At 40.9% G+C, this 14439-nt stretch overlaps 1 protein-coding gene across 1 annotated transcript in view; it reads right to left on the reverse strand.

Annotated features, from left to right (window-relative positions):
- LOC143128158 (actin-like protein 6B) overlaps window positions 1-14439 on the reverse strand; it is a 57494-nt gene that overhangs the window by 27551 nt on the left and 15504 nt on the right. The gene's annotated exons all lie outside the window — the stretch shown is intronic.

Below are 14439 nucleotides of genomic sequence, written 5' to 3' on the forward strand. Positions count from 1 at the left end.
AGAAATTTCAGACCACTCATTTTAAGCAAAGAACATTTCTGATACACTTTTTGGTTGGCCAGATGGTGGTGCTATGTTAGGCATTGAAATTACACATGTGAATATCATCACAATAATGATATCCAAAATGTTTGTAAACTTTCAGATCAATCACTTAAGGCATTGTCCATTTCTGGCACATTTCCTGCTTGATCAGGTGATGGCGCTATGCCAGGCAGGCCCATTGGGTGTCTGGATATCATCATAATCATAATATCTATTAACCTGAGAAGTTTCAGACAATTTGTTCAAAGCATAGAGCATTTCTGGCACATTTCCTGCTTGGCCAGAAGGTGGCGCTATGCTAGGACTGTGAATTACGCATGTGAATATCATCACAATAATGATATCCAATATTTTATAAAGTTTCAGATCAATCACTTAAGGCATTTTCCATTTCTGGCACATTTCCTGCTTGACCAGGTGGTGGCGCTATGTCAGGCAGGCCCATTGGGTGTCTGGATATCATTATAATCATAATATCTATTAACCTGAGAAGTTTCAGACCATTTATTCAAAGCATAGAGCATTTCTGGCACATTTCCTGCTTGGCCAGATGGTGGCGCTATGCTAGGCCTTTGAATTACGCATGTGAATATCATCACAATAATGATATCCAATATTTTATAAAGTTTCAGATCAATCACTTAAGGCATTTTCCATTTCTGGCACATTTCCTGCTTGGCCAGGTGGTGGCGCTATGCCAGGCAGGCCCATTGGGTGTCTGGATATCATCATAATCATGATATCTATTAATCTGAGAAGTTTCAGACCATTCATTCAATGCACTGTTATTTATGACACATTTCCTGTTTATGTGGTGAGATATTAAAATCATATCAAATAAATTACAACATTCAAAAATCCCTTCACAATTTAACATCAGCGACATCTTGGCATAATGTTTGCCAAATTTCAAATGAATCTGACAAACCGTCTAGAAAGAGTATGTTAAAATTGACCATGTGAAATCAGTGTAATTGCCATTATTTTTGTTGCCAGGTGGTGGCGCTATGCAAAATATGCATTATGGGCATGTGAATATCATCACTCCCATGGTATTCAAAGACCTGTGAAATTTAAAACATTTCAAGCCATGGATGGTGAATTAAGACACATTTATTGTTTACGTGGAAGGGTATTAAAATTCATAGTTTTGCCATTTTGTCAAATTACAACATATCAAAAAAAGGCTTCACAATTTAGAATCAGGAACATCTCGGCGTCATGTATACCAACTTTGACATGAATCGGATCAACCGTCTAGGAGGAGTACGTTAAAATTGATCATGTCCACAATGCACAAATTCTCAATTACCTCACTTCCTGTGGGCGTGGCTAATGGCATGTTAATACAAAAGTTGTTTGTTTTTGGGAGTTACATACACCCACCAAATGTGGTGTGTGTATCTAAAACTATATGCCAACCACAAGTCACTGTGACGTAAGGGGGCGCTATGGAGTTCCTGGGCAACACCCGGTGCCAAGCTTTTATCCCTGTCTATTCACTGTACCACTTGATGAGGGTGCCAAATTTCATGCGTTTTCACCCATGGGAAGCACCTCCTTTGGCATCATGATAAATCACATATTTCATCACATATTAGTCTGCACAAAATCCCAAATACCTCACGTCCTGTTGGGCGTGGCTAATGCATTGTACATTCGAAAGTTGTTCATCTTGGGGAGATACAAACACCTACCAAATTTGGTGTGTGTAGCTGAAAGTATATGCCCACCACGGGATCAGTCATCTAAGGGGGCGTAAGGGGGCGCTAGCGAGTCTCTGGGCCATGCCCGGGGCCAAGCTTTTTTACCTAGCTGCTTTGTGTGACACCTGATGTGTGTGCCAAATTTCAAGACTTTTCGATTACGTTAACCACCTCAAAATATTTGGCAACCACGGGATCAGTCACCTAAGGGGGCGCTAGCGAGTCCCTGGGCCACGCCCGGGGTCACGCTCTTGTACCTAACTGCGTTGCGTGACACCTGACGTGTGTGCCAAATTCCAAGAGTTTTCGACCATGTTAACCACCCTAAAAAACAGGAAAGCAAAAAAGTAGAATAACAATAATAATACTCAAATATAGCCGCAAGCGGCAATGGCGGGCCCGAGCACCTGTGGGCCGCAACCCGTGACATTTCAGATTCCAACAAAGCACCGACGTGGTGCATTTGTAAAATGTACATATTTGATGTGTGTGCTATTTGTTTTTGCATGTTATTTTCTGGCACATTTACTTGCTTGGCCAGGTGGGGGCGCAATGCAAGGCAGGCCCATTGTGTGTCATCATAATCATAATTTAAATTAACCTGAGAAATTTCAGATTATTCATTTTAAGCAAAGAACATTTCTGATACACTTTTTGGCCAGATGGTGGCGCTATATTAGGCATTTGAATTACACGTGAATATCATCACAATAATGATATCCAATATTTTGCAAAGTTTCAGATAAACCAATATAGGTATTACCAATTTCTGGCACATTTTCCTGCTTGGCCAGGTGGTGGCGCTATGCCAGGCAGGCCCATAGGGTCTCTGGATATCATCATAATTATAATTTCTATTAACCTGAGAAGTTTCAGATCATTCATTCAAAGCATAGAGCATTTCTGGCATATTTCCTGTTAGACCAGATGGTGGCGCTATGCTAGGCATGTGAATTATACAGTATGTGTGAATATCATCACAATAATGATATCCAATATTTTATAAAGTTTCAGATCAATCACTTAAGGCATTGTCCATTTCTGGCACATTTCCTACTTGGCCAGGTGGTGGCGCTATGCCAGGCAGGCCCATTGGGTGTCTGAATATCATCATAATCATAATATCTATTAACCTGAGAAGTTTCAGACCATTCATTCAATGCACTGTGACTTTATGACACATTTCCTGTTTATATGGTGTGATATTAAAATCATGACATATTACAACATATAAAAAATCCCTTCACAATTTAACATCAGCGACATCTTGGCATAATGTTTGCCGAATTTCACATGAATCTGACAAACCGTCTAGGAGGAGTATGTTAAAATTGATCATGTTACATCACTGTAATTGCCATTCTTTCTGTTGCCAGGTGGTGGCGCTATGCCAAATATGCATTAAGGGCATGTGAATATCATCACTCCCATGGTATTCAAAGACCTGTGAAATGTAAAACATTTCAAGCCATGCATGGTGAATTATGACACATTTATTGTTTGTGTGGAACGGTATTAAAATTAACAATTTTGCCATTTTGTCAAATTACAACATATCAAAAAAAGGCTTCACAATTTAGAATCAGGAACATCTCGGCGTCATGTATACCAACTTTGACATGAATCGGATCAACCGTCTAGGAGGAGTACATTAAAATTGATCATGTCCACAATGCACAAATTCTCAAATACCTCACTTCCTGTGGGCGTGGCTAATGGCATGTTAATACAAAAGTTGTTTGTTTTTGGGAGTTACATACACCCCCCAAATTTGGTGTGTGTATCTAAAACTATATGCCAACCACAAGTCACAGTGACATAAGGGGGCGCTAGCGAGTCTCTGGGCCATACCCGGTGCCAAGCTTTTATCCCTGTCTATTCACTGTACCACTTGATGTGTGTGCCAAATTGCATACGTTTTCACCCATGGGAAGCACCTCTTTTGGGATCACAATTCAGCACATATTTCATCACATTAGTCTGCACAAAATCCCAAATATCTCACTTCCTGTTGGGCGTGGCTAATGCATTGTACATAGGAAAGTTGTTCATCTTGGAGAGATACAGACACCTACCAAATTTGGTGTGTGTAGCTGAAATTATATGCCAACCACGGGATCAGTCACCTAAGGAGGCGTAAGGGGGCGCTAGCGAGTCCCTGGGCCATGCCAGGGGCCAAGCTTTTGTAACTAGCTGCTTTGTGTGACACCTGATGTGTGTGTCAAATTTCAAGACTTTTCATTTATGTTAACCACCTCAAAATATATGCCAACCACGGGATCAGTCACCTAAGGGGGCGCTAGCGAGACCCTGGGCCACGCCCGGAGTCAAACTCTTCTACATAACTGCGATGCGTGACACTTGACGTGTGTGCCACATTTCAAGAGTTTTCGACCATGTTAACCACTTCAAAAACAGGAAAGCAAAAAAGTAGAATAATGAATAATAATAATAATAATAATCCTTACAAAAACAATAGGGCCTTGCGCCCTTCGGTGCTCGGGCCCTAAATATAGCCGCAAGCGGCAATGGCAGGCCCGAGCACCTGCGGGCCGCAACCCGTGACATGTCGGAATCCAACAAAGCACCGACGTGTTGCGTTTGTGAAATTTACATATTTGATGCGTGTTCTATATGTTTTTGTATTTTATTTTCTGTCACATTTACTTGCTTGGCCAGGTGGGGGCAAAATGCAAGGCAGGCCCATTGGGTGTCATCATCAGCATAATATATATTAACCTGAGAAATTTCAGACCATTCATTTTAAGCAAAGAACATTTCTGATACACTTTTTGGCCAGATGGTGGCGCTATATTAGGCATTTGAATTACACATGTAAATATCATCACAAGAATGATATCCAATATTTTGCAAAGTTTCAGATCAACCAATATAGGCATTACCAATATCTGGTACATTTACTGCTTGACCAGGTGGTGGCGCTATGCCAGGCAGGCCCATTGGGTGTCTGGATATCATCATAATCATAATATCTATTAACCTTAAAAGTTTCAGACCATTTATTCAAAGCATAGAGCATTTATGGCACATTTCCTGCTTGGCCAGAAGGTGGCGCTATGCTAGGCCTGTGAATTACGCATGTGAATATCATCACAATAATGATATCCAATATTTTATAAAGTTTCAGATCAATCACTTAAGGCATTGTCCATTTCTGGCACATTTCCTGCTTGGCCAGGTGGTGGCCCTATGCCAGGCAGGCCCATTGGGTGTCTGGATATCATCATAATCATGATATCTATTAACCTGAGAAGTTTCAGACCATTCATTCAATGCACTGTGATTTATGACACATTTCCTGTTTATGTGGTGAGATATTAAAATCATATCAAATATATTACAACATTCAAAAATCCATTCACAATTTAACATCAGCGACATCTTGGCATAATGTTTGCCAAATTTCAAATGAATCTGACAAACCGTCTAGGAGGAGTATGTTCAAATTGATCATGTGACATCAGTATAATTGTCATTCTTTCTGTTGCCAGTTGGTGGCGCTATGCCAAACATGCATTATGGGCATATGAATATTATCATTAACATGGTCTTCAATGACCTGTGAAATTTAAAACATTTCAAGCCATGCATGGTGAATTATGACACATTTATTGTTTATGTGGAAGGGTATTAAAATTAATAATTTCGCCATTTCGTCAAATTACAACATATCAAAAAAAGGCTTCACAATTTATAATCAGGAACATCTCGGCGTCATGTATACCAACTTTGACATGAATCGGATCAACCGTCTAGGAGGAGTACATTAAAATTGATCATGTCCACAATGCACAAATTCTCAAATACCTCACTTCCTGTGGGCGTGGCTAATGACATGGTAATACAAAAGTTGTTTGGTTTTGGGAGTTACATACACCCACAAAATTTGGTGTGTGTATCTAAAACTATATGCCAACCACAAGTCACAGTGACATAAGGGGGCGCTATGGAGTTCCTGGCCAACGCCCGGTGCCAAGCTTTTATCCATGTCTATTCACTGTATCACTTGATGTGTGTGCCAAATTTCATGCGTTTTCACCCATGGGAAGCACCTCTTTTGGGATCACAATTCAGCACATATTTCATCACATTAGTCTGCACAAAATCCCAAATATCTCACTTCCTGTTGGGCGTGGCTAATGCATTGTACATAGGAAAGTTGTTCATCTTGGAGAGATACAGACACCTACCAAATTTGGTGTGTGTAGCTGAAATTATATGCCAACCACGGGATCAGTCACCTAAGGAGGCGTAAGGGGGCGCTAGCGAGTCCCTGGGCCATGCCCGGGGCCAAGCTTTTGTACCTAGCTGCTTTGTGTGACACCTGATGTGTGTCTCAAATTTCAAGACTTTTCGTTTATGTTAACCACCTCAAAATATATGCCAACCACGAGATCAGTCACCTAAGGGGGCGCTAGCGAGACCCTGGGCCACGCCCGGAGTCAAACTCTTGTACATAACTGCGATGTGAGACACTTGACGTGTGTGCCACATTTCAAGAGTTTTCGACAATGTTAACCACTTGAAAAACAGGAAAGCAAAAAAGTAGAATAATGAATAATAATAATAATAATAATCCTTACAAAAACAATAGGGCCTTGCGCCCTTCGGTGCTCGGGCCCTAATAATAATCCTTACAAAAACAATAGGGCCTTGCGCCCTTCGGTGCTCGGGCCCTAAATATAGCCGCAAGCGGCAATGGCGGGCCCGAGCACCTGGGGGCCGCAACCCGTGACATGTCGGAATCCAACAAAGCACCGACGTGGTGCGTTTGTGAAATGTACATATTTGATGCGTCTGCTATTTGTTTTTGTATTTTATTTTCTGCCACATGTACTTGCTTGGTCAGGTGGGGGCGCAATGCAAGGCAGGCCCATTGGGTGGGCCTGCCTTGCATCATAATCATAATATATATTAACCTGAGAAATTTCAGACCATTCATTTTAAGCAAAGAACATTTCTGATACACTTTTTGGTTGGCCAGATGGTGGCGCTATGTTAGGCATGGAAATTACACATGTGAATATCATCACAGTAATGATATTCAAATTTTTTGTAAACGCTCAGATCAATCACTTAAGGCATTGTCCATTTCTGGCACATTTCCTGCTTGACCAGGTGGTGGCGCTATGCCAGGCAGGCCCATTGGGTGTCTGGATATCATCATAATCATAATATCTATTAACCTGAGAAGTTTCAGACCATTTATTCAAAGCATAGAGCATTTCTGGCACATTTCCTGCTTGGCCAGATGGTGGCGCTATGCTAGGCCTGTGAATTACGAATGTGAATATCATCACAATAATGATGTCTGATATTTTATAAAGTTTCAGATCAATCACTTAAGGCATTGTCCATTTCTGGCACATTTCCTGCTTGGCCAGGTGGTGGCGCTATGTCAGGCATGCCCATTGGGTGTCTGGATAACATCATAATCATGATATCTATTAACCCGAGAAGTTTCAGACCATTCATTCAATGCACTGTGATTTATGACACATTTCCTGTTTATGTGGTGAGATATTAAAATCATATCAAATATATAAGTTATCAAAAATCCCTTCACAATTTAACATCAGCGACATCTTGGCATAATATTTGCCAAATTTCAAATGAATCTGACAAACCGTCTAGGAGGAGTATGTTCAAATTGATCATATGGCATCAGTATAATTGTCATTCTTTCTGTTGCCAGTTGGTGGCGCTATGCCAAACATGCATTATGGGCATGTGAATATTATCCTTAACATGGTCTTCAATGACCTGTGAAATTTAAAACATTTCAAGCCATGCATGGTGAATCATGACACATTTATTGTTTATGTGGAAGGGTATTAAAATTAATAATTTCGCCATTTCGTCAAATTACAACATATCAAAAAAAAGCTTCACAATTTTTAATCAGGAACATCTCGGCGTCATGTATACCAACTTTGACATGAATCGGATCAACCGTCTAGGAGGAGTACGTTAAAATTGATCATGTCCACAACGCACAAAATCTCAATTACCTCACTTCCTGTGGGCGTGGCTAATGGCATGTTAATACAAAAGTTGTTTGTTTTTGGGATTTACATACACCCACCAAATTTGGTGTGTGTATCTAAAACTATATGCCAACCACAAGTCACAGTGACATAAGGGGGCGCTATGGAGTTCCTGGCTAACGCCCGGTGCCAAGGCTTTTCCCCTATGTATTCACGGTACCTCTTGACGTGTGTGCCAAATTTCATGCGTTTTCACCGATGGGAAGCACCTCTTTTGGCATCATAATTCATCACATTTTAGTCCGCACAAAATCCCAAATACCTCACTTCCTGTTGGGCGTGGCTAATGCATTGTACATACGAAAGTTGTTCATCTTGGGGAGATACACACACCTACCGAATTTGGTGTGTCTAGATGAAAGTATGTGCCAACCACTGGATCAATCACCTAAGGGGGCGCTACTGAGTCCCTGGGCCACGCCCGGGGCCAAGCCTTTATGCCTGTGTAGCCATTGTGATACCAGATGTGTGTGCCAAATTCCAAGACTTTTCATCCATGCTAACCACCTCAAAAATAGCAAAAAGGTGAACAAATAATAATAATAAATATAGCCGCAAGCGGCAATGGCGGGCCCGAGCACCTGCGGGCCGCAACCCGTGACGTGTCAGAATCCAACAAAGCACCGACGTGGTGCGTTTGTGAAATGTACATATTTGAAGCGTGTGCTATTTGTTTTTGTATTTTATGTTCTGCCACATTTACTCGCTTGGCCAGGTGGGGGCGTAATGCAATGCAGGCCCATTGGGTGTCATCATAATCATAATATATATTAACCTGAGAAATTTCAGACCATTCATTTTAAGCAAAGAACATTTCTGATACACTTTTTGGTTGGCCAGATGGTGGCGCTATGTTAGGCATGAAAATGACAGATGTGAATATCATCACAATAATGATATCCAAAATGTTTGTAAACTTTCAGATCAATCACTTAAGGCATTGTCCATTTCTGGCACATTTACTGCTTGAGCAGGTGGTGGCGCTATGCCAGGCAGGCCCATTGGGTGTCTGGATATCATCATAATCACAATATCTATTAACCTGAAAAGTTTCAGACCATTTATTCAAAGCATAGAGCATTTCTGGCACATTTCCTGCTTGGCCAGAAGGTGGCGCTATGCTAGGCCTGTGAATTACGCACGTGAATATCATCACAATAATGATATCCAATATTTTATAAAGTTTCAGATCAATCACTTATGGCATTGTCCATTTCTGGCACATTTCCTGCTTGGCCAGGTGGTGGCGCTATGCCAGGCAGGCCCATTGGGTGTCTGGATATCATCATAATCATGATATCTATTAACCTGAGAAGTTTCAGACCATTCATTCAATGCACTGTGATTTATGACACATTTCCTGTTTATGTGGTGAGATATTAAAATCATATCAAATATATTACAACATTCAAAAATCCATTCACAATTTAACATCAGCGACATCTTGGCATAATGTTTGCCAAATTTCAAATTAATCTGACAAACCGTCTAGGAGGAGTATGTTCAAATTGATCATGTGACATCAGTATAATTGTCATTCTTTCTGTTGCCAGTTGGTGGCGCTATGCCAAACATGCATTATGGGCATGTGAATATTATCATTAACATGGTCTTCAATGACCTGTGAAATTTAAAACATTTCAAGCCATGCATGGTGAATTATGACACATTTATCGTTTATGTGGAAGGGTATTAAAATGAATAATTTCGCCATTTCGTCAAATTACAACATATCAAAAAAAAACTTCACAATTTATAATCAGGAACATCTCGGCATCATGTATACCAACTTTGACATGAATCGGATCAACCGTCTAGGAGGAGTACGATAAAATTGATCATGTCCACAACGCACAAAATCTCAATTACCTCACTTCCTGTGGGCGTGGCTAATGGCATGTTAATACAAAAGTTGTTTGTTTTTGGGAGTTACATACACCCACCAAATTTGGTGTGTGTATCTAAAACTATATGCCAACCACAAGTCACTGTGACGTAAGGGGGCGCTATGGAGTTCCTGGGCAACGCCCGGTGCCAAGCTTTTATCCCTGTCTATTCACTGTACCACTTGATGTGTGTGCTAAATTTCATGCGTTTTCGACTATGTTAACCACCTCAAAATATTTGCCAACCACGAGATCAGTCACCTTAGGAGGCGCTAGCGAGTCCCTGGGCCACGCCCGGGGTCAAGCTCTTGTACCTAACTGCGATGCATGACACCTGACATGTGTGCCAAATTTCAAGAGGTTTCGACCATGTTAACCACCTCAAAAACAGGAAAGCAAAAAAGTGAAATAACAATAATAATAATAAATATAGCCGCAAGCGGCAATGGCGGGCCCGAGCACCTGCGGGCCGCAACCCGTGACATGTCGGAATCCAACAAAGCACCGACGTGGTGCGTTTGTGAAATGTACATATTTAATGCTTGTGCTAGTTGTTTTTGTATTTTATTTTCTGCCACATTTACTCGCTTGGCCAGGTGGGGGCGTAATGCAAGGCAGGCCCATTGGGTGTCATCATAATCATAATATATATTAACCTGAGAAATTTCAGACCATTCATTTTAAACAAAGAACATTTCTGATACACTTTTTGGTTGGCCAGATGGTGGCGCTATGTTAGGCATGAAAATTACACATGTGAATATCATCACAATAATGATATCCAAAATGTTTGTAAACTTTCAGATCAATCACTTAAGGCATTGGCCATTTCTGGCACATTTACTGCTTGACCAGGTGGTGGCGCTATGCCAGGCAGGCCCATTGGGTGTCTGGATATCATCATAATCTTAATATCTATTAACCTGAAAAGTTTCAGACCATTTATTCAAAGCATAGAGCATTTCTGGCACATTTCCTGCTTGGCCAGAAGGTGGCGCTATGCTAGGCCTGTGAATTTACGCATGTGAATATCATCACAATAATGATATCCAATATTTTATAAAGTTTCAGATCAATCACTTAAGGCATTGTCCATTTCTGGCACATTTCCTGCTTGGCCAGGTGGTGGCGCTATGCCAGGCAGGCCCATTGGGTGTCTGGATATCATCATAATCATGATATCTATTAACCTGAGAAGTTTCAGACCATTCATTCAATGCACTGTGATTTATGACACATTTCCTGTTTATGTGGTCAGATATTAAAATCATATCAAATATATTACAACATTCAAAAATCCATTCACAATTTAACATCAGCGACATCTTGGCATAATGTTTGCCAAATTTCAAATGAATCTGACAAACCGTCTAGGAGGAGTATGTTCAAATTGATCATGTTACATCAGTATAATTGTCATTCTTTCTGTTGCCAGTTGGTGGCGCTATGCCAAACATGCATTATGGGCATATGAATATTATCATTAACATGGTCTTCAATGACCTGTGAAATTTAAAACATTTCAAGCCATGCATGGTGAATTATGACACATTTATTGTTTATGTGGAAGGGTATTAAAATTAATAATTTCGCCATTTCGTCAAATTACAACATATCAAAAAAAGGCTTCACAATTTATAATCAGGAACATCTCGGCGTCATGTATACCAACTTTGACATGAATCGGATCAACCGTCTAGGAGGAGTACATTAAAATTGATCATGTCCACAATGCACAAATTCTCAAATACCTCACTTCCTGTGGGCGTGGCTAATGGCATGTTAATACAAAAGTTGTTTGTTTTTGGGAGTTACATACACCCACCAAATTTGGTGTGTGTATCTAAAACTATATGCCAACCACAAGTCACTGTGACGTAAGGGGGCGCTATGGAGTTCCTGGGCAACGCCCGGTGCCAAGCTTTTATCCCTGTCTATTCACTGTACCACTTGATGTGTGTGCTAAATTTCATGCGTTTTCGACAATGTTAACCACCTGAAAATATATGCCAACCACGGGATCAGTCACCTAAGGGGGCGCTAGCGAGTCTCTGGGCCACACCCGAGGTCAAGCTCTTGTACCTAACTGCGTTGTGTGACACCTGACGTGTGCCAAATTTCAAGAATTTTCGACCATGTTAACCACCTCAAAAACAGGAAAGCAAAAAAGTGGAATAACAATAATAATAATAATAATCCTTACAAAAACAATAGGGCCTTGCGCCCTTCGGTGCTCGGGCCCTAAATATAGCCGCAAGCGGCAATGGCGGGCCCGAGCACCTGCGGGCCGCAACCCGTGACATGTCGGAATCCAACAAAGCACCGACGTGGTGCGTGTGTGAAATGTACATATTTGATGCGTGGGCTATTTGCTTTTGTATTTTATTTTCTGCCACATTTACTCGCTTGGCCAGGTGGGGGCGTAATGCAAGGCAGGCCCATTGGGTGTCATCATAATCATAATATATATTAACCTGATAAATTTCAGACCATTCATTTTAAGCAAAGAACATTTCTGATACACTTTTTGGTTGGCCAGATGGTGGCGCTATGTTAGGCATTGAAATGACACATGTGAATATCATGACAATAATGATATCCAAAATGTTTGAAAACTTTCAGATCAATCACTTAAGGTATTGTCCATTTCTGGCACATTTCCTGCTTGACCAGGTGGTGGCGCTATGCCAGGCAGGCTCATTGGGTGTCTGGATATCATCATAATATCTATTAATCTGAAAAGTTTCAGACCATTTATTCAAAGCATAGAGCATTTCTGGCACATTTCCTGCTTGGCCAGAAGGTGGCGCTATGCTAGGCCTGTGAATTACGCACGTGAATATCATCACAATAATGATATCCAATATTTTATAAAGTTTCAGATCAATCACTTAAGGCATTGTCCATTTCTGGCACATTTCTTGCTTGGCCAGGTGGTGGAGCTATGCCAGGCAGGCCCATTGGGTGTCTGGATATCATCATAATCATGATATCTATTAACCTGAGAAGTTTCAGACCATTCATTCAATGCACTGTGATTTATGACACATTTCCTGTTTATGTGGTGAGATATTAAAATCATATCAAATATATTAGAACATTCAAAAATCCATTCACAATTTAACATCAGCGACATCTTGGCATAATGTTTGCCAAATTTCAAATTAATCTGACAAACCGTCTAGGAGGAGTATGTTCAAATTGATCATGTGACATCAGTATAATTGTCATTCTTTCGGTTGCCAGTTGGTGGCGCTATGCCAAACATGCATTATGGGCATGTGAATATTATCATTAACATGGTCTTCAATGACCTGTGAAATTTAAAACATTTCAAGCCATGCATGGTGAATTATGACACAGTTATTGTTTATGTGGAAGGGTATTAAAATTAATAATTTCGCCATTTCGTCAAATTACAACATATCAAAAAAAAACTTCACAATTTATAATCAGGAACATCTCGGCGTCATGTATACCAACTTTGACATGAATCGGATCAACCGTCTAGGAGGAGTACGTTAAAATTGATCATGTCCACAACGCACAAAATCTCAATTACCTCACTTCCTGTGGGCGTGGCTAATGGCATGTTAATACAAAAGTTGTTTGTTTTTGGGAGTTACATACACCCACCAAATTTGGTGTGTGTATCTAAAACTATATGCCAACCACAAGTCACTGTGATGTAAGGGGGCGCTATGGAGTTCCTGGGCAACGCCCGGTGCCAAGCTTTTTTACCTAGCTGCTTTGTGTGACACCTGATGTTTGTGTCAAATTTCAAGACTTTTCAACCATGTTAACCTCCTCAAAATATATGTCAACCACAGGATCAGTCACCTAAGGGGGCGCTAGCGAGTCCCTGGGCCACGCCCGGGGTCAAGCTCTTGTACCTAACTGCGTTGCGTGACACCTGACGTGTGTGCCAAATTTCAAGAATTTTCGACCATGTTAACTCCCTCAAAAACAGGAAAGCAAAAAAGTAGAATAACAATAATAAAATATAGCCGCAAGCGGCAAAGGCGGGCCCGAGCACCTGCGGGCCGCAACCCGTGACATGTCGGAATCCAACAAAGCACCGACGTGGTGCGTTTGTGAAATGTACATATTTGATGCGTGTGCTATTTGTTTTTGTATTTGATTTTCTGCCACATGTACTTGCTTAGCCAGGTGGGGGCGCAATGCAAGGCAGGCCCATTGGGTGTCATTATAATCATAATATATATTAACCTGAGAAATTTCAGACCATTCATTTTAAGCAAAGAACATTTCTGATACACTTTTTGGTTGGCCAGATGGTGGCGCTATGATAGGCATGGAAATTACACATGTGAATATCATCACAATAATGATATCCACATTTTTTGTAAACTTTCAGATCAATCACTTAAGGCATTGTCCATTTTCTGGCACATTTCCTGCTTGACCAGGTGGTGGCGCTATGCCAGGCAGGCCCATTGGGTGTCTGGATATCATCATAATTATAATATTTATTAACATGAGAAGTTTCAGACCATTTATTCAAAGCATAGAGCATTTCTGGCACATTTCCTGCTTGGCCAGATGGTGGCGCTATGCTAGGCCTGTGAATTACGAATGTGAATATCATCACAATAATGATATCTGATATTTTATAAAGTTTCAGATCAATCACTTAAGGCATTGTCCATTTCTGGCACATTTCCTGCTTGGCCAGGTGGTGGCGCTATGCCAGGCAGGTCCATTGGGTGTCTG

This window comes from Alosa pseudoharengus, unplaced genomic scaffold, assembly GCF_046254945.1.
Source record: "Alosa pseudoharengus isolate Yale_2024_CS ecotype anadromous, Long Island Sound unplaced genomic scaffold, YU_APseudo_1.1 YU_APseudo_1.1_scf_17, whole genome shotgun sequence".
NCBI lineage: Eukaryota > Metazoa > Chordata > Actinopteri > Clupeiformes > Clupeidae > Alosa > Alosa pseudoharengus.